The sequence below is a fragment of the Narcine bancroftii genome, chromosome 6 (genome assembly GCF_036971445.1).
Source record: "Narcine bancroftii isolate sNarBan1 chromosome 6, sNarBan1.hap1, whole genome shotgun sequence".
NCBI classification, from domain to species: domain Eukaryota; kingdom Metazoa; phylum Chordata; class Chondrichthyes; order Torpediniformes; family Narcinidae; genus Narcine; species Narcine bancroftii.
Window position 1 is genome coordinate 186,356,405 of NC_091474.1, and position 22,488 is coordinate 186,378,892.

Sequence of the window (22,488 nt, forward strand, 5' to 3'; positions counted from 1 at the left end):
AATTTCTGGTTTTCAATGATTCATCCAATCAGCTAAAGATTTCATTTCATTTTCGTTAACTTTAATTTGATTCACAATCAATCAAACAAAATTTTAGAAACTATCTTCTGAACGTTCTTACAAACTCCACAAAAAAATCAATTAGAAACTGGCCACTCTATTAATTATGATAAATTCGAAGCTCAAATACACTGCGGTTAAATGTTCCATTTATAAACTCATCACCAATATTAGTCATACAAAGCTATCATTTCCTTGTTTCTCCAGCTTCCTTAAACATGAGGTACATTTGCTATTTACTAATCTGCATGGACAATTCCTGAATGGAAAGAGCTTTGGAAAGATGCCAGTATGTATGATCTGATGACATAATAGCCCCTTTCAAATTGCAGCACCTGGGTAGCCCTCTTGGGACCCTGGTGCGATTACTGGGCAAAGAAGCATCTTTCACGTCGCAACTACCCATTAAATCACCAACCAGGCGATTTAAGGGGAAAACCACCCCTGCAATGACATGTCACGCACTTACTGGAAGTACTGCCGGATGTTCAGATGCTGGCTGCCTGGTGACGCACACATGCAACACTGATGCCACTGGAATAAGTGGGTCGGCCATTTTCATCTTCATACCGATCGTAGACGCGCCATAGGTTAAGTTTAACTGGGTTCCCTGACTATCTCTGAGGTGGGTCAGGGACCAGTTAGTTTCTAATAGGGTTGACCTGGTTGGACCCTTTCAAACTGCAAATTGCCCGGTTAACCCCATTTTACACAGTAGTTTAAAAAGCCCTACCTATTGTTATCTGTAGAAACTATGATAAGATTAATGTACATTTTCATCAGAAAAGTTGCTTCTCATATTTCTAATGTAGAAGTATCATCCTACCATAAAAAGTTGATGATAATCAGCAGACCTCACTGCAGTCTGTGCTTTCAAAACTGAGCACTCCTTGAAGAGAGAATCATTGAACTTGATCCACCAACGTTGACCCACCAGTGCTATCAAGTGAGGCATTGATGAGACAAGGTCATTAGTGCACAACTCCATTCCCCCACCCCCAGAGTATAGACCGTCATTAGCTGATGGATGGCGCTGTTCAGGTTAAGGACCAGCTGAAAACCAGCCAAAAACACTGTTCGCAGAATTGGAATCTTCTTGTTCAGGAAAATAATTTCATGTAAGGTAACCAAGTACATAATTCTAAATATTATTAATATCACTTGGCAGCTCGTTGGGACATACACAGCTTTGAACATTATCATTAATTGTTTTGACGTGATTATTTATTTCTAAAGTAAGACAAAAACCTGACATCTAGATTGACCAAGTTGTACCAACCTACACTGTCTATCTTCATAATGGTCAAACCTGGATGGCCAAATTGGTTCACCATTTAGTTAACATGCCATCTACATGTGTATACCCTCCAAATAAAGCAAGTCACATCAGCAAACACCTGCACTCACAAAAGCATGAATCGAACCAGTCAGAACGTGTACGGAGGAGAGAGAACTATTAGCATTTGAAAAGCAAGCTGCCATTTAGAGATTTAATCCCCAGCTACAGCCACCTGCACACATTTAAATTACTGACGACTTCCTTGATTTCCTGGCACTGGCACTCTTGCTCCTGAACAACATGGCATTTGGGGAAAGAACCATGAGAGATAATTCTGATTATTCACCCACTACAAATTATCATCATTGTTAGTTCACTGGGGAAAAAAATTGGTTTGCTGCTCACTGATTGAAGTTTACTCTTCAAATATATCAGGAAGTGATACTTGAAATAAAGACCACAGGCAACTTCCATTCCACACATTTTCTCCATCCATTGAAAAGCTTTCCAGATGTCAGACATCTCTGGAATGTTTTTCTTTCTCAACCGAAATATAGCCTTGACATTCATTGAATGGTTCTCTGAAAAACTGGAGGTAAAAATTGTGAAACTAATGAGAAATTAAAATTTGAAAATAAGGACATTTGAAAATCCTCCATAGGGATTGAATGATGTAAAGTGAATGAGACACATACACAAATGGATCAACTGGTATGCCAATACAGTGGTATTCAACAGCAGAAGTTATGAAAACAAAAGCAAGCCCCTGATCTGGCTTCATTTGTACAATAGTCTGACCAGCTAAGTTTCTCCAGCATTGTGTTTTTACTTCAACCATGGTGTCTGCAGACTTTCGTGTAAACAGTTGATCTGTTGTTTATGAACACCAGGGACATGATGTACAATCTGCAGTCAGTGGGAAAAGGATTGATGGATATGCAATTTTAAACTTGAGGTAGGCCTGTCCAGTTTGAGACTGAATTTTTTTGATAACTTGTTAATGGGTGCTTGCAGAGGACATCAGGAAGAAAAGGAGAGCACAGCATAACCGTTTTGGAATTGGGGAGATGGAGGTTTTTAAGTCAAATGATTTAATAGTGCATATTCTGTGGGAATAAAGAACACAATATTGAGGATGCAGGTGATCAGATCCTAAAGCTGGGATCAATCCTCTCCAAAATAGGAATTCTCAAAAAACTGTGATAGCAATTTTCTCTTTGAAGAATCATGATTACAAGGAAAAATTACAATTCTTGTTGATGGGTAAACAAGATATACAGGCAGTCCCCAGGTTGAAAATGTCTGATTTACGAACACACAAGCCAGCCGGAAGGAGAATGACGTCTATTTCCAGTTTGAATGGAGCTTGCTTTTCATTGGCTCACTGCCCTGTTGATCGTTGGGCGGTTGGTGATGTGCATCTGCTGTCAGGCTACACCACACATGGCCTGGGCAAAGCAGCGGGCGGGCAAGGGGATGAGTGGCCGGTGGAAGGGAGAGAAGAAGAAGCAGTGTGCGCCATTGTGATGGCCTGCAAAATGGCCACCGCTCAGCTTTAAAGTGCAATTGCACCACCAAGGAGGGAGGGAAACACCCTGCAAAATGGGTGCCACTTGGCCTTAAAGTACGATTAAAAGTATTATTACCTGTATTATTATGTATAAAATGCTTTAGTGTATTGGGAAGTGTTTTATATCCATATAAAGGTCAAATATATACTATGTGGTGGCCCGCCACCGTGGAAATTGAGCTGGCACAGTGCACGCAGTAGTAAACACCCAACCCCAACCAACCAATTTTCCCCTGCAACCGCTGCAACCGTGTCTGCCTGTCCCGCATCGGACTTGTCAGCCACAAACGAGCCTGCAGCTGACGTGGACATTTACCCCCTCCATAAATCTTCGTCCGCGAAGCCAAGCCAAAGAAGAAGCACACTGTAACATGTCCCTTAACACAGCGAACCGGCACGGTTGAAAGCTGGAGCAGTACAAGACCAGCAGCCCTAAAATGGTGCTGGCCAAGCTGCCCAGCTAACAGATCAATAACGGGCTGGGGAAAAAGGCTATTTACATGCAAGAATGTTTCCGCCCGCTATTGTTATTCGTGCAGCTGATGTCAGCCAATCAAACAAACGGCGGGAACTCCAACTGTATAAAAGGAGCCTTTCCAGCCTCAATAAATCTCAGAGCTTAACCTCCCACACTGCAAGTGTGTGTGTTTCTTTGCAGCAGTTGGCTACACTATAAGCATAAGATAAACATTTGACTAATTGACACTAAATAAGGAAAGTAGGTTCCGACTTAAATAAAAATTGGGTTAAAGACAAACCTAGGTAATGGAACTCATATTTAACTCAGGGACTGCATGGTCATCAAACTATGTTAAACAAAGGGATGTCATCTTCTGACTGTGCTCTTATCCTTATGTTGACAGTACTGGAAAATATTTTCAACATTAAAGGGAATATTTTATCAGCTGCTTGCTTCAAGCAGATGTTGAATTTTAAAATTCCCCTAGACATTCAGCTAAACAAAAAATAAATAGATCTAAAGCCAGGAGAAAATTGAAAGACCTAAATTGAAGCCTTCCTTTCAAGTACTTGATTGTGAGAAAAAAGAATGTTCTGCATTCTGAGTTGTATCATCTTTTATAGTGTGAAACCATGCAGTGCGGCCACAATAAAAGAGTAGTAGCTTGGCCACATGTCACACTACTGATTACTACTGAAGTATATGTATTAACAATTTTTGTGTACCTTCTGGGCAATAATCAGGCTGATAGCCCTTGAACTTTACTTTGCATTTATTCATGAAGTGTGATCAATTAGGCAAGGTAATACCAGCGTCTATGGGAGGGCACACAATTGTGAATTTGCTTCTTTGGGCTCCATCCAGTATGCCTTATGATGAGTTATAAATTCAGCCAGCCATATCCTAGATCAAGCAAGGCCATGGTCTTTGGTCTCATTATAAGTTGCTTAACCTCCTCATTAATTTTATCAACTCTCTTCATACCTTGTTTGAAACAAACCTGCACAACTGCCTTTGTTTTCTGATTCCACCAAGAAGGTCTTACAACAATTCTTGCATAAAGGGTGCATTATTAATTCAAAAGATTGTTCTTAATTAATTTGTTGCTGTCATGACATGATAGGAAAATTTAATTACTTTCAAATGTTTATGGGGAGATCAGAATGGGTAATTATTACTTGCCAAGCCACAGAGTTACAATTTAACTGGGTGCATCATGAATAGACTGAAAGTAGTCGAGGCAGACCGGGACAAAATCAAAAGAACTCAGCCTTTTGGTTAAATTAATTCAATTGATTTAAAGCTAATTTTTAAAAAAAAGCAGATCGAGCAGCGCTCAGAGGAGGTAAAGGTATATATCTAAATTTAAATTTAGATATACAGCATGCTAACAGGCTATTTTGGCCCACAAGTACATTTTGGACTTGAACCCTTCTTCAAGGTGTGAGCAAAAAACATGCAAGAGCCTGAATAAAATGGCTGGGTGAGGAGGGAAGAAGGAGGAGAGGATATCAGAGCGTTCAGAATACATTTAGGCTGTTTTATGGTGGGGAAATAGCATTGAGAATTGTATCCACAATTTTTTTAATGAAAACCACGTATCTAACAGGGTAGATAACAGGAAAATAATGATATATTCCTAGATTTTGGCAGAGCAAGGGCAGTACAGTTAGCATAGTGCTTGTCAGCTGCTCCAGCATGGATCCCAAAACCCAGTGACCGGGGTTCAAATCGGGCCCTGTCTGTAAAAAAACTTGTACGTTCTCCTTGTGTCTGCATGGGTTTCCTCTAGGCACTCAGGTTTCCTCCCACACTTTCAAATATATGGGGGGTGTAGTTGGGCGGCATGGACTCATAGGCCAGAAAGGCCTTTTACTGTGCTGTAACCTGGGAAATATACTTTCCTGTGGCAGATTTGACCTGGAGCAGAATCAATGAGTCTTTTCATGTGAATGTGGATTTTATGACTTCAAGATAAACAGTTAAGTTTGTCTAATTATATACTTAATATATTTTCCCATTATTTACATCATACAAATATTTGCTATCATTATTAGCTTATTTGATTTGTTTCCAATATTTGAAAAAATATTTCATTTTTAATTATTTGAAATATTTTTGAACATTTAGAAACCATCAGCTTTGACAGTTGAGAAAAACAGGTCAGGAAATAATTTCCATTTGTGTTGCATGATGAGGCAAGTTCTGACACTTCCACATTAATCTTGCACATTGTTTGAAATCCATCTCCAGCTGTCTTACCACTTGACCCCATGACTAGCAGCACTGGTCAGCTGCAGCCTGAGAAAGTTACATTGGTGCCATGTAGAACCAATCAGAAACTCCAGCCCACAACTGACTGCTCAAAGGCATTTGACAAGGTTCTATCAAGGAAGGTGCTATTAGTGATGCGAGATCATAGGACTAGAGTGCAAGTCTGGGCTGAGTGAATAATCAATGGTCAGAAATGAGAAGGGTAAAGAGGGAAATTCTCAGTATGTTAATGCAAATATAGTAGAGTATGCCATTTATATCAAAAGCAGCTGAGGGAAATCTGAGCAGAAATTTTGACAAGAACAAAGACTACGAATGAATGCTAATGGACAACTAAGTAGCTGATGGAGGGTAATGTTGGAAAAATAAATAATTCTCATTGGAAGAATAAATGGAAAAAATGTCAAGATTAGCAAAAACACAAAGAAGAACACCAAGCTCTGCACAGAGGAATAGGAGGAAAAATGAATGGACAGTACATAGATTAAAAAAAAATTTTTCAAGAACAAATGAAAAGTACAGAAGAAAACGTGAGCAGAATAGAGCTGGTCATAACAGATGTAGGGAAAAGATTAGAAAATGCGGAAGAACGTGTAATGGCGGAAGAAAATGTAATGGCGGTAGAAATAGAAGTGAACAACTTAAAAAGAAAATTGGAAGAAAGTGACAAAAAAGTTAAAGAAACACAAGAGTTGTTAGCTCAGGAGATGGATATAATGGAAAACTATAGTAGGCAAAACAATATTAAGATAGTGGGCCTTAAGGAAGTTGAAGAAGGCAAAGATATGAAAAAATTTATAGAAGAATGGATCCCAAAAGTCCTGGGAATGCCAGAAATGCAGGAAGGAATGGAAATAGAAAGGGCACACAGAAAATTAGCCCCGAAACCACAGTCACAACAAAAACCAAGATCCGTTTTAGTAAAATTTCTGAGATACATGACAAGAGAAAATATATTGGAGAAGGCAATGAATAAAATTAGAGAAGACAAAAAAAACCACTGGACTATAAAGGTCCAGACATAAGTTTTGAGCTCCTAAAGAAGAGGAAGGAGTTTAACGCAACAAAATCGATCCTATGGAAGAAAGGCTATAAATTTATGTTAAGATATCCAGCGGTGCTTAGAATAGTTATCCCAGGCAGCAAAACAGACTGTTCTCGGATCCAGAGAAAGCACAAGAATTTGCAGAATGCCTGCAAGACAGAAAGAGAGATGAAGAGATGTAACGAGAACAAAGAACGACGACAAACTACATATAAATAAGTAAAAATAATGTATAAGTAAGAACTAAAGGAGGGAAGTAAGGGAGAAGGGGGGAAAAATGGAGGGGGGTGTGTGTGTGTGAGTGTGTGTGTGTGTATGTGTGTGTGTGTGTGTGTGTGTGTGTGTGTGTGTTTGTTTTAAAAAAATAATATAAAGAGAAGAAAAGAGGGGGAGCTTTGTTGTTATGTGAAGATAAAAGTCTTTTCTGGAGGGGGTTGGGTGGGAGAGAATTGGGTGGTAGAGAATAACAGTCACTGTGAAATCAGTTGACACTTGCGAACGGGTTCGCAATCCGAATGGAGAGGGGAGTTGTGGTTGCCCGGCAAGGGACAAGAGGTGACTCAGAGACGGGGGTGGGGGAACACTTGGGGTTAAGGGAATTTTAGATGTGGGAATGGTTGAAATATTTTATGTTTTAGAAGTGTTGTCATACAGTGTGTTCAAAAAAAGAAAACTGAGAAATGGAAATGGGGAAAGGTGGTGGTGAGAAAGTGAAATGACATGTAAAAAAGTATGAGATGGCCATGTTGAACTATATGACTATAAATATTAATGGAATACATAACCAAATCAAAAGGAAGAGGCTATTAAATTTATTGAAAAAAAGAAAATAATAGATATAGCATTCGTGCAGGCAAACTGGATGACGCACTTTCCTGAGCGGTAACCATTTACCTTTCGAGCACCAAAGCCTGGTGAAGTTTATACATGTTAAATTCTCTGCACAGTATAAGAACTGCCTGCAACCAGTGAACTTGAAAGAATGAGAAGTGAGATTGAACTGTGAACCAAAGAACTTTTCTTAAATTTACACACACATTACATATACATGCGCTTAGAATTAGTCGGGGCTTAAGTTGGGTAGTTAAGTTAATGGTGATAAGTTAAAGTTTGATTCTTTTTTCATGTTTAAAGATAATTAAAAACAACTTTTGTTTAAGTAATCATTTGTCGTGGTGAATATCTATTGTTGCTGGGTTTTGGGGTCCTTTGGGCTCGTAATAGTGGGAAAAAAAAGTAGTGAGATCGCCAATTGAGAATGGAGGAACTATCCAATATCCTAAAAGTTCAGTTATAACTGATCACATCGAGAGGTGTCTGAACTTCAGACAAAGATGATAATAAACAAGTAGCTTCCAAATTTTGCATGTTATTTCACCTGATGTTTACTGCGATTGAATGGAGTGTGAAACTTTGAAGAGCACCCTTGTAGAGAATCATGGCACTTGTCATTAACAAGGTACTATTTTAAAAATAAGCTTTGGACAAGCTGTCTGTCTTATTAATTTTTATACTTTATCAATAACCTGAATGCTGAGCTATTCATTACTAATCTGTAGTTGTCAATCATCCAGATAGAGGGATTTGCACTTTACTTAGACATTGATCTAAACTAGGCTTTTATTCTAAAAATGCAATTATAAGCAGAAAAAGGGCAAATGAGTAATCAAAGCAATGAAACAAAGTCAATACTGAGAGTCTCTTAAATCAGCTTTGTAGCTATAAAAATACATCACATTGCAAAAATGTCCTGACAATATTCTGGCAACAATAACCAACCATAGAAATTCCTCAGTGGTTTCTTATAGGACATTTTGAGCTAAAATACACAGCAGGAGGAAAAAAAAAACTTCAATCCAGAGTACACAATAGCCGATAAATATGAGAACATTTTTGAACATTCTTCACTGCTTCTGGAATTGCTCAAGCATTTCCACAGATATAAAATAGCATTGTACTCAAAATATTTGTCATTTGAAGTTTAAAATAGTTAAATACCATATATTTTGGCAAATTAGTCGACCGGCAGATAAGTTGACCTACCCACCCCCCACCTTTTTTCAGGGTTTTATCATATATCAGGTGTCTATGTCTACCCCAAAAGTCGTGATGCCTGAGATGTTGGGTGTTTGTCGTCATATAAGGGAACCCCCCCAAAAATGATTGATCTGCTGGGCATTGGATGGAGGTGATTGTTATCATGGAGGCTCCATCAAAACAGCAAAAGTATGAACCGAGTTTTAAAGTAAAAGTGATAGAAATGGTCAAGAAAACAACAACTAAAGCAGCTGCAGAAAGTTTGATGTACAGTACAACTCCGATTATCCAAAATCCTCAGTTATCCAAAATAATTCAGTCGATCTGACCGGGGAAGTGGATGCCGCAGAGGTCCGTGGGCTCCTGGCAGTAGCAGCAGCGGACTTCGGGGCTCCTGGGGCTTCCAGTGGCAGCCGGGATCTCAAGCTTCAGGGCAGGAATGGGACCCTTGGGCTCCCAGCACAAGCGGGGCTTTGGTGGGGAGCTGTTTGTGATCGGCGGTGGCCAGCATTCTTTTTGGTGAGAATTAAACATTATTTTAATACTTAAAAATGATTCCTTTGTTGTTTGTTGTTGTTTAAAAACTGTTGCAAGCGATTTTCTGCTGCTACTGGGCTGTTTTTTAAAAAACAGAAGCAATAACCTGTCAAACGACAGGTGAGCATGTTAGTCAGAGAGGTAGTAAAGAAAATGAGTAAAATAGGAATATACATAGTTTGAAATCCTTGAAATGCATATGGTATTAACTACATAATGAATAGATACACCAAGAATGAAGGTCAAAACAGAAGACAAAAGAAAACATATTGAGTCACAAAACCCTTCAGAAAGCTGCCCTCAGAATAATAACCAATATAAAAAAAACAAGCTCAGTATCCATAAAGGGATCTCACAATAAAGGTGTCATCAAGGTCCTCAATCACTTGAATTCTATCCACCAAAAGGCACAGTGGACATGCCATTCACCATACATCAATTCCAAGAAAACTTCCTGAAGAAACACCAATGGTCATACATGGCTTTTGTTGAGCGAGTTCTGGCTTTCAACTCATGAGCTTAATTAAAAGGATGTGAAGCACCCTCCGCAAATATGCATCACAAGAGATCATGTGTCGTTGTCCTGACAGCTTTCCTCACCACAGTGTAGTCTCAGCTCCCTCCCATCCATCTGGCCAATGCACAATCCTTGGAAAATAAATTGGATGAATTCAGAGCTAGATTACTGCAATAGAGGGACATTAGGGATTGCCGTGTGATGTGCTTCACCAAGACATGGCTAAACGAGGGCATTTGGACACTGTGCCTCAACCTGAGGGCCTCACCCTCCACCATGCAGATCAGAAACTGGTGTCAGAAAAAACTAGAGGAGGCAGTGTTTGCATCATCCTTAATTCATCATCGTGCACAAACGTGATCGTTATGTCCCAGTTAGGCTCCCCCGACTTGGAACATCTGACAATCTACTGTCACCCATTCTATTCACTGAGTGAGTTCACCACCATCATCCCGGTTATTCTGCCCCAGGCTAACATCAGGGTAGTACTGGAGGGACTGAGCAATGTGATCAGCAACTATGAGTCAGCACACCCTGATACCTTACTGATTGTTGTAGGGACTTCAAAGGGCAGATGAACTCTCTCATAGTGTTAACAGCCATCTAGGAAACACATGCATAAAGAGCGGAAAGGGCATCCCTTGCATTGAAGCCTGGTCTGGCCATTCACTGCAACAGAACTTCCCCCAGCCGTCTTGGACCTCACAATCCCGCTGGATCCAGGAGAGGACATCAAGAGGGTGGGTCTGGACCTGTGCAACCCCAAATCACCTAAATCAATTCACATACACAGTTTCTTTCAGAGGAGTGGGGTATCCTCATATCAAACCCCACAAACTGAATGAAAGGAACCATCATCATCCTATGGGATAGATAGCCAAAAGAAGAGGGGACTTCAGCCATGCTAACCCAAAGAAGTCTCTAACAAACTACCACCAACACATTACCTATGAAATCAGAGGAGTCAACACACACGACCGCTGCTATACCATCAACAAGAATGCCTACTGAGCTATCCCACGATCACAATTCAGCAAGTCTGATCACTTGGCTATACTTCTACTCCTGGCATACAAGCAGAGACTGAAGATAACAGCATCAGTGGTGAAGACTGTGAAAGTACAGTCGAGGGAGACGAATTTGAATTGGTGAACTAGACCCTATTCAAAGACCCATCCTCAAACTTGAATGAATATGTCAAGGCTGTTAATGATTTTATCAAGGCCTGTGTGGATGAGTGTGTACCCACATGCACATACTAGGAGTGTCCCAACCAGAAGCTGTGGATGAATCAAAAGATCTGTAATTTGCTGAGGACATAATCGATGGTGTTTAAGGCTGGTGATCTAGATCTCTACAGGAAGTCTAGGTATGACCTGCAGAAGACCATCACAGCAGCAGAGGCAATTCCAAGGGAAACTAGGGACAGTTATACTTACCAGTGAGAGGAGGAATTGCAGGCCATTACATCTTACAAGGTGAGACCGAACACCATAAATGGCTGTGATGCTTTACTACCCAATGAGCTGAATGCTTTTAATGCTTGATTTAAGAAAGAGTGCTCAATGAGAATCCCTGCAGAAGTTGATAGCTGTCTCTGAGGCTAACATCAGAACACCCTTCAAGGGGGGGAAACCCTCTCAAGGCATCAGGCCCCGATGGCATACCTGGCAGGGTAGTGAAGATCAGCACCAACCAACTAGCTGGTGTTTTTTTCAATTTCTCATTGCTCCAGGTGGAGGTTACACCTGGTTCAAAGGGGCATCAAGAAGAGCAGGGTGAAGTGCCTCAATGACTATTGGGCGCTAGCACTCTAGTCTATTGTGATGCTTTGAGAGGTTGGTCAGGGCCAGAATTAGCTCACACCTAAGTAAAGATCTGGACGCGCTGCAATTCTCTAACCATCACAATCACTCCACAGCAGCTGCAAGATCACTGGCTCTGCACTCAGCCTTGGATCACCAAGACAACAGCAACATGTACATCAGGCTACTTTTCTTTGACTGTATCTCAGGTTTCAACACCATAATATCCTCAGTGCTGGTTAACGAGTCCTCCCTCTGCAACTGGATTGTTGACTTCCTCATCAGAAGATCTCAGGCAGTGCAAATCGGAGACAATGTCTCCTCATTGATGATGATTAAAACAGACGGACTTCAAGGATGTGTGCTCACCCACTGCTCTACTTGCTATACACCCATGACTGTGTGGTTCAGCACAATTCAGATGCCATCCATAAATTTGCTGATGACACCACTGCCATCCGCATAATCACAGACAGTAATGAGGAAGATTACTAGATCAGCTAGCTGAGTGATGCCACAACAAAAACCTTGCACTCAATTGTTAGCAAGACCAAGAAGCCAATTGTGGACTTCAGAAAGGGGAAATCAGGAGAACATGAAGCAGTCCTCATCGAGGGGTCAGCAGTGAAGAGAGTCAAGAACTTCAAATTCCTGGCTGTCAACGTCTCTGAAGATCTATCCTGGGGCCTCCATATCAATGCATTCATGAAGAAAGCTCACCCATGGCTATACTTCATGAAGAGTTTGAGATTTGGTATGACACCAAAGACTTGCAAATTTCGACAGGTGTCCTGTGGACAGCATTCTGACTAGTGCATCACTGTTTGGTATGGAGGTGTGTAATGGAAGATTTAAACCGTGTTTTTTACTTTTGCAGCCTTTGCTTCTGCAAGGCTGAGAACCTGCTTGTGTTTTAGAATCATCAGATTCTAAATTCCACCGAGGGGCCAGAGATGCAGTTATCTGACGAAAGGACATCTGTGTTCCAAGAACATTTAATCTTCCTGCTTGTTTTGGTCACAGACTGTCAGAGGCCTAGCCTTGATGCAAAATAAACCATCGTACTCAAAGTGATAAGCTGAAAATTATGTTATTTGATAGAAACCGAGACATGCTAGCTTGCTTGCTTATCTTTCTTACTCTGCTGGGAATAGGTGATTGGGTAAGCAGTTTTTGGGTAATATAAGCCATGGTCCACTGCTGAAGTTTGAAACTCTCCGAGAGGTGGCAACATCTCTCAGCAGGAAGAAGAACATCTAGAGTCCAGCTAACGTCCTGGTCGAGGGAGGTGGAGAAGCTGCTACCGGTGCCCCGAAAACCAACTACAAGTGTACAGACGTTGCCTCGGTTCGGCAGTTGGGACCAGTCCAGGCGTTGATAAGTATAGTTGGGAAGGGCTTGCATATTGTAGTTTGAAATCAGCTTTTGAATTTGTAATAAACATTTGTATAAACTGAACTGCTCTCGGTGTGTGTGTCTATTTTCTTTCGGTAGCTCAAACACTGTGACCAATCTAAAACGAACAAAGTGTACCCAGCACAAGGTGTCAATGCACAAGACAAGAAAAAAAAACTAGAGATGTGAACTCGGCCAGTGCCACCATGGGCATCAGTCTCCACTTCATCAAAAACAGCTACAAGAGGAGATGTCTTATCTTCAAGGACCCTCACCACCCAGGCCACGTGCCCTCTTCACACTGGGAGCCTGAAAGCGAACATCCAGCAGCACAAGGACAGCTTCTTCCCCTCTAGCGTCAGATTTTTTGAATGGACAGCGAACTAGATACACCTCACTTCCTTTTATTTTTGCACTAATTTATTTATTTTTAAATGTAATTTTATAGCAATATTTGCCCTGTGATACTGCTACAAAACAATGAATTTTATGACATGTTCATGACAATAAACCCTGATTCTGCACTCTAATTCTAATTTCCCTCATTTCTGGAAGTAATCTTCAAAAGTAGAAGAAAATATATTCCATCTATGTTATTTCCATTCCAATGCATAATCAAGGTCATCCTAACCCAGTAAATTGAAACTTCAGTATGCAGGCAACACCCACTTTACACAATCACAATGGACTTGTTAACCAAAATGCAAGAGGCTTGCCTTTATATTCACTATGTGCAATATGTTGGTCCTCTACCAACAAGTCCCTGTGTATAAACTTGCTCTTTGAAAGGAGAGGTTCAAGATGAAACTGTAGGAAGGGTAAACCACTTTCAAATCTTGGGAATCACCTTAACAACCATTGCTGAGGAAATTCACAATCATTTCAATGCACCAGCAAAATTTATGGTAACTTGAAGACTAAGTTCTCAAAGACGTCAGAAAACTTGTGGCAGCAATGATCTCTGTCCTTTGAAATGCTGTTGAGATTTAAGCTGTGCACCTTCCAGCACTATGCAATTTCTATGAAACTGTTCAAATCTACTGGAAAGATAAGCAAGCCAATATCAGTCCCTTTGTCCATCCCAACATCCTGGCACTGTCCTGACTGCACCATATTGTGCAGACCACATTATTTGTCCACCAAAATATCTTATTCCCAAAACAGATACATTTCAAAATTCTGTACAGAAAGACTTGGAAAAAAAAAATGATGTGTTCAAAGCATCACTGAAAAATTGTAACATCCCCACTGACACGTTGGAATCTCTGGCCCTTGATCACTCAAAGGGGAGAAGAAGCAGTGTGGATGATTGCAGTATGGATGATGTTGCAAACTTCTAGTCCATGTGTCAGGAACACATAAAAGCCCAACACCTCACAAACTACCCACCCACACAGTCAGGCACCTATTGCTCCACTCGCATCAATTGTAGGAGAAACTGCAGTTTCCATTCCAGAGACCTCAAACCATAATAGAAGCAAATTCTCACTGGTTCTGAGGGTCTGCCTAAAAGAAAGAAAATATTCAATGTAGTGACTCCATTCTACATTTTATTTCCCCTTGAGGTCAATGTCATATACACTGCAGGTTTGTGGAACTCCACTCAAATTGACGTGGCATACCTTGATGCTCATTTTCTACTACCTTCAAGTCCAGTTTCTTTAAATCACGTCAAGTTTATTGTCATCTGATTGCACAAGCACAACCTGACGGAACAGCATTCTCTGGACCTTGGTGCAAAACACGCAGAGATGTAGTGAGATATAACACACAAAGATAAACAATTCATCTGGAGGACAAGTAGTCATATGTACAATAAATAAAGAAATAGATTTTATTTTGTAAATATGAGAGTTTCAAATGGTGAGTGTGAGCAGTTCCTTTGGTCGTTCAGCATTCTCTCTGCCCGTGGGAAGAAGCTGTTCCTCAGCCTGGTGGTGCTGGCTCTGATATACCTGTATCTCCATCCCGATAGGAGCAGCAGAAAGATGTTGTGTGAAGGGTGGAAGGGTTCCTCAATAATTTTGCATGCCCTCTTCAGACCACAATCCTGGTAGATAACATCAATGGGGGAGGGGTCGGGTGGGGAAGGAATACTTCAGTAATCTTTTTCTGCTACTCTTATGTTCCCATGAATTGACCTAATTACTATCCATTTTTCTGCAGCAACTATGCCACACTGTGATGCAGCCCGCAAGGTCACTCTCAATAGAGCTCCTGAGGAAGGTTGACATGATGGTGGCCAGTAGCCTCGCCCACTTCAGTCTTCTCAGGAACTACAGTTGCTGTTGCGATTTCCTGACAAGTGAGGAGCTGTTGTGCGTGTTCACAATATGTCACTAGTTAAGAGAACTCAAGGGAACTTGGTGGACTCCACTACAGTTATTGATGTATTAGTGGAGGGTGGTTGTTCTTGGTTCTCCTGAAGTCCACGATCATCTCCTTCATCTTGTTCACATTGAGACTCAGGTTGTGACTCTCGCACCATATCACAACATTTTCCACCTCTTCTCCGTCATGTTTAATCAAAGCATGAATCCTCAATTGTTCAAACAGTCCCATGGAGATTTAATTAGAAACTTTAAAATTGCATTTAATACTGTTATTTTCTCATGTTCTCCCAAGCTGCAAGCAATGGGCAGATTTGATTACACAGCTGATTCTCCACTAAGCACAAATAACTTAACACTGTCTGAGTCTCCACGTTCAGTTATGAAGAAATCCACTCAAAATCCAGTTTATAAGAGTACTTATTATGGACTGCAGATTTTCACTGGAGGGTGGCAACTGCCTTCTTGAAATCTAACAAACTTGATAACTTGCAGACCCTTTCGTCTCAACCTGATAAAAAGGGTGCAGTCATCAAAGTTTCAGGCGAACCCTTTTGGTAATTTTCTCCTGATAAGATTTTACATATTTATCTTTGAATTAACTTGAAAATATGATTGGAAGCATACCTGTTAAAATCAAAGGTAAACAATTCTGAAAATTATTTCAGTCTTACGTTGGCAGAACCCATTGCACAAATGACTACAATTCTAACGCCCTGCAGTTGCTTCCAGTTTTTCTGGCTTGTTTCACTAAAATATGAGATTTTTGACTTTGGTAATAATTGTGGCTAAGAAGATAATATTTAGTTTGAAAAGAAATCAAATTAATAAAATAAAATGCTGCTAAAGCAAATAGTTTTCAATGTTATATTAATTATGTTGCTTTAATTCAATACAAACCAATCTTCAGAACATTTACATTCATTCTATATAATCAAAATCTCCCTTGACAATCGTCACTCCAAGCCCCCCTATCATGGTCATATCTGAATTTACAATAAATCAGTACATCCTGAGTTATCAACCATTCTCTCAGCTAAACAAATGACTGCCCCTTATTCTGTGACAATAATTATGTGTAAACTGTACATATACTGTAACTGAAGTATAATTGAAAAAAACACATATAAGAAATTCATAGTGTTTTGAAATGAAAAAAATCAGAGTCAATTTAAACAAATAATGTCTTGAGACTGCATTTTCTGCTTGTTTTGTCATTTTTGTCTCTGGGGTTTCAGTGTCTTTGGCTTGGAAACCATCCATAATGTAAACTGGTCTCTGATGGAAATGATTCCTTGCATTACAGCATTAACGTATTCCCAAATTTCAGCAACTATTGAAAATATTTAAATATTTATGCACGGAAAATAGAAAAGCAGATCTCAACCAGGTATGTTATGGAGTGTGACCATCTTCACATTGAAAAGAATCACCACATGCATTAACACTACATATATTTGCTCCAATTTTGTAATTAAGGACAACATTAAACATGCCGTGGAGTTTATCCAAGACACTCCAAATAGAAAATTTCATCTTTTATGTCAACAAGATGCAGTAATGGGCAGCTGACAGCACCATTCTGACTGATATGTAAAAATGAAACAAATGCCATGGTGAATAGTCTCAGAAAGTTGAGGACCAGTAGGGCACTAGTTGTTGCAGAAAGGATGCTTGCACCAAACCTGATTCTTTTTTTTTGAGTATTTGATTTTGATAATTTTCAATCAACATCCAGCCAAAATGAAGAATAACAAAAAAATCACCAATATTCATAATATTAACAAAATAATACAAATATCGAACCACATGTCGATTTTAAAGGAAATGGAAAAAATGTGTCAACATGTGATTCAATTATTATAAAGAAAGAAAAATGACAAAAATACAAATTTAATGTCTGAGTTGAACCGAAGGGAGAAAAAGATAATAGAGAGAAAGAAAAACATATGAGGAACCCTCCCACCCTCCAAGAAACAAGAGGAAAGAAGAAAAAATAAGAAAAAGAAAAAATTGGCTTCACCTTGGATTAACCCCACTCCCATCAAGGGATAAATAACCTGACTTATCTAGGGACCTCAATGCTGCTAGCACTGGGGGTGGGGGTGGAAGAGACGGGGGTGGGGGGGGGGGGGAATCGTTAAAGATTTACGCCAAAATACCTTAGTTATGAATTCCATATTCTTGAAAATACATCATACCCGTTTCTGAGGTTATAGGTGATCTTCTCCAGGGGAAAACAATTATACATTTCTATCTTCCAGTGGGTTAAATCTAGTTGAGAATCAGATTTCTAACTAACTGCTATGCATTTCCTGGCCACTGCTAAACTGAATTTAATGAATTTTAATTGATACTTCAACAGCCTCATTTTCGGTCCCAAAGAGTATCAAATTCAGTAATTTTATTCCACATTGTAATTATATGCTTTAATAGGGTAATATTATACAGATAATAATTTAGAATTCCATTTATATATAAGGTTTTCTGCTATCCTCTCACCAACCTTATACAACTCCAATTTTAACCAAACCTGAATCTCAATAATAAGCAAGACTCCTCCTCCTGCCCATTCTTCTCTTCTCCCCAGCCTTTTAATTCAGCACCTACTTGCTTTTTACTCACTGTGAAGAAGGGCTCAGGCCCAAAGCGTCATTACATAAACTGACTATTAACTTGCCAAAGCCAATAAAGGCTAAGCAAAATTAAACACTGGCATTGCAACTGATGCCCATATCCTATAAATTAATTTTTTTAAAGTCAATAAAATGTGTAAAGCTAGGATTTTGATTAATTTATAGACTTCACGTTACTGAAAGAAACTTACATTTATAAAACATTGATTTTACTGGAAACTGATTTTGATCACTAAATCATCCAATCATTCAGTGCCAATTTTGCTGTGCATTTTGGAGGATAAAATATCTGAGATCTTCATAGTGTGGAGCTAAATAATATAACCTTTAGGAATTCAGGACACATGATATTCATACTGTCTGACAATTCCACATTTTGTCAGATTTTGAGGGCACAAATTTAAGAAACTTGAAGATGCTTTAGTACCTTCAGTTGATTTAAAATATTAATGTAAATGACAACTGATGAGACCCCAAGTAAGATGCCAGTAGGGACAACCAATGAATTTCAATTTTTTTCTAAAGTAACTCATTTTTAATTATAATTAAAATATCACAGCCATAGGATATAGGACATGGAGAATTTTTTTTCACTAGAAGCTTATTCAAAAAGTAATGATTTTCCTTTATTTTCTCTTTACTATTGCAGTAACTGGTTCAAATTACATGCAGTCAAAGAACCAGGAAATGGGGAAAATTTAAGAAAACAAATCATGATTGATGGAAGTCTGAAATGAAAATAAATGTATTTCCAATCCAAAGGAGGTCTATCAGAAATAAAAAAGGTTAATGTTATCAGGTGTTGGCTGCATTGGACACAAAACATTGGCATTGAACAAAACATTCAAGCACTTCTGTCCCACATTCATGAGAAAGTCCATCAGTACAGTATTCCTATTTTATTTTGCTGCCTTGGTCCCAGATTGAAAATAATATTTTCTACCAAGAATGTATAAACTCAAATTTAAAGCCATTAACCAAGTTCGTACCGTTAATTTTTGTCCAGTGAATTTTTTTGCCATTGACATAAAAAAAATTCTCTTTTCTTCCTTGAATGGATTTTCGTTTGAACACCCTCTTATGTCAGACTCCAATGTATCCAATTAAGTCCCTTTAAATGGCAAAAACCTCAATAAAATTATCCTTACATTTTTCATGCATTCCAGGGTACAAGCCAAGAATATGAAATATCTTCTCATTACTCCAAGTAATATCCTGATGAATCTGTGTTACAATCCTTCCAAAGCCAATGTAGGCTATTTTTGGCATAGTACCCTAAGCAGTGAATAGAATTTGGAATTACATTAGAACTTCCTCTTTCTATTCCAAACCTCTCAATGAAAGGTTTACTTTCCATAGATCACTTTCCATTTTCACTACCCAGCTGTAACTATTAGAATTAAATTTATTTTATTTTCAGGTACAATACGATAGAAGTCAATTCTGGCCATTCAAATCTGTGCCACTCAATTGCACCAAATTAACCAATAACCCGATATGATTTGAGGGTGGGAGGAAACTGAAGCACCCAGGGAAAACCCACACAGGTTACAGGTAGAACATACAATCTCTTTAGACAGTGCTGGATTCAAACATGGGTTTCTGGTGTTGTTCTCGGCCCTACACTAACCGTGCCATCCATTAGTGATCTAAAAGTACATGAACTCTTAAATCCCTTTGAATCTCTAATAATCCTATTTTCTCACCATTTGGAATTAATTTATGATCTCATCTACATTATTTACAATGTTTGTGCCCAAGATATGATCTAAGGCACACATGTCAAACTCTGGCCCTATATTTGGCCCGCAAGATCATATCAAAAATGTATTAGAGGTGGCCCGCTGGCCGCCGCACCAGTATAGCGCATGCACAGTAACCGCTATGTCCCAGGGTGAGAGAGAGAGAGAGAAAAATCCTGGTCCTTGAAAAGTAGTGGTGGGTGGTTTTATAAACACGCTGTCGTGTCCCCCCGCCCACCCCCCCACCGCAGCGCGGCCTGGCCGGTGTCAGGGGAAGCCAAGGCCGCTTCCCAGCGCCCGGAACCCCAGTGGCACAGCGTTTCTTGGAGCTGCAGATGGAGTCGGGACGCCGGAGGGAAGATTGGGGCTCCCCGCCGGGTGATGGGGGCGCCGGCCGCCCTGCGCCTTCCCACCAGACCAGTGGCGGGTGCCCGGAGTACACGTGGAGAGCGAGGCTGGTCAGGCAGGTAGGGTGGAACCCCCCGCCAATCTCGGGAGTGGCGTGGGCTGGATCGGGATTAGCCGCGCTCACCTGCTCCTCCACCGCTGACCGGGATCCCAGCGCAGTCCTGAGCGTGGAGACTGCCCTGGAAAGGTCCTGGGACACCGGCACGGAAAGAAAAGGGGGTCCGGGAGAAACTCAGCAGGTCATGGGAGGTCTGGGAGAAACTCAGCAGGTCAAGGGAGGTCCGGGAGAAACTCAGCAGGTCAAGGGGGGTCCGGGAGAAACTCAGCAGGTCAAAGGGGGATCCAGGAGAAACTCAGCAGGTCAAAGGGGGATCCGGGAGAAACTCAGCAGGTCAAAGGGGGGTCCGAGAGAAACTCTGCAGGTCAAGGGGGAGGGGTCCGGGAGAAACTCAGAAGGTCAAGGGGAAGGGGTCCGGGAGAAATTCAGCAGGTCAGGGGGGATCCGGGAGAAACTCAGCAGGTCAAGGGATGTCCGGGAGAAACTCAGCAGGTCAAGGGAGGGTCCGGGAGAAACTCAGCAGGTCAAGGGGGGTCCGGGAGAAACTCAGCAGGTCAAAGGGGGATTCGGGAGAAACTCAGCAGGTCAAGGGAGGTCCGGGAGAAACTCAGCAGGTCAAGGGGAGTCCGGGAGAAACTCAGCAGGTCAAGGGGGGTCTGGCAGAAACTCAGCAGGTCAAGGGGGGTCCGGTAGAAACTCAGGGGGGGGTGCCTGACCTCACCAGGACCGTTGCTCACTCCGCCTCCCTGCCGCAGGCCGACCCGCGACTCACGGTGACGGGGCCGCTGATCCGCCGAGATGCCGCCCTGCAGCGAGAGCCGATGCCCCCGCACTGTCTTTGTCCAACTCGATCGCCCGCAAACCCCGCCCTCCCGCACACAGGCCTGAGTAAGTATTATGAACTTTAATCTCAGAATAAAACGATCTTCCAATACTTTCATGTTATTGTGATAAATATATTCCTGGCTAAAAATGGTCCTGCACCTGGATACAAGCTCATTAGGCATAAAACTTGAAAAGTGTGTAAATCAAAGGATATCTGTACCAATGGGAAAAGGGCATGGCAAATAACCCTGCTAGAGTTCATGCCCACAATCAGTCACCCATTTGATTGTTTCAGGAATCATGTTATTCTCCCACACTCTCAATAGCCCTCAGATTTTACTATTCGACAGCACACTAGCAACATTTGACAAATCCTCTATAGAGAAATATTATTTATTGAATATTTTATTTCTCATTTGTTAATGCTTCTGGAAAGAGTTTATCCAAAACTATTATTAAACATTTATTTTAATAAGAAAAAGTTTAACATTACATATGTTGAAAGAAGAGAAAACATGCAGATGTTGTTGAAAATTTTCAATAAATATTTAGTTCGGCCCTCGACTTAGTCCAAGTTTTTAATTTTGGCCCTCCGTGAATTTGAGTTTGACACCCCTGATCTAAGGTATTGGAATAGCTTTGTGCTAATCTTGATAAATCATGTAGCTCCTTCCCATTGCACGATATCAGATACCAGTTCCAAAACCTTATTTCAATCACTGCATAATTGGCAACTGTTCATAATTTCAATATTGAGACAATGGTAAAGCTAGAGAACTGAAAGCACTGAATATTAGGGAGAAGACATTCAGCATTTCTTAGTTTGCCAGATTTTGCTGATCTAGCACTCTATGCCAGTGGATGGTCAGAAGGATCTCTCAGAGGCACAGCGAGGACAAACCATACAACACAAGAACAGGGCCTTTGGCCCAAGTGTCTGTGCTGACCATGATGTCCAAGTTAAACTAAAACTCTATGGTTGCAATGATACACATCTCTCTGGACTGTGCATATTCATGCTTCCATTTGCAAGCCTTTTAAACACTACCACTGTATTTGCCTGTTATAACATTTGCCAGTTGATTTTTGAGATATTGAAAACAGTTCTAACTGAGAGAAAATATTTATAACCTTTGTTTTAATTTTTAATAATGTTCAACTAAATGCATACATGAGTAATTAAAAAGATAAAGTCAAGTAATTTAAAATGAGCAAATTAACATCTCGCATCCTAATCCACATTCAGCACAGAGGCATCAGATCCAACAATAGGTCGACTTGGTACTGGAAAGAAGAGATGTTAATTCAGTATATTACTTCATTCCCAGCATTTGCACGTTGGAACTTCCATAGTTTATGAAGTAAACGTTGGCAGTCAAACTTAGAACTGTTGATGAAAGTCAGCAAGATCTATCCCGGAAGAAATACATGACAAATCCATTTTCATTTCAAGCTACATTTTAATTAAAAGACAAAATAGATAGGGATAAAGAAAATCAATAAACTGCAA

The 22,488-nt window shown here is 40.4% G+C and overlaps 1 protein-coding gene across 8 annotated transcripts in view; it reads right to left on the bottom strand.

Annotated features, from left to right (window-relative positions):
• The window catches only part of ptprk (protein tyrosine phosphatase receptor type K), a 612,998-nt gene that overhangs the window by 181,753 nt on the left and 408,757 nt on the right, over positions 1–22,488 (bottom strand). The window lies entirely within an intron of this gene.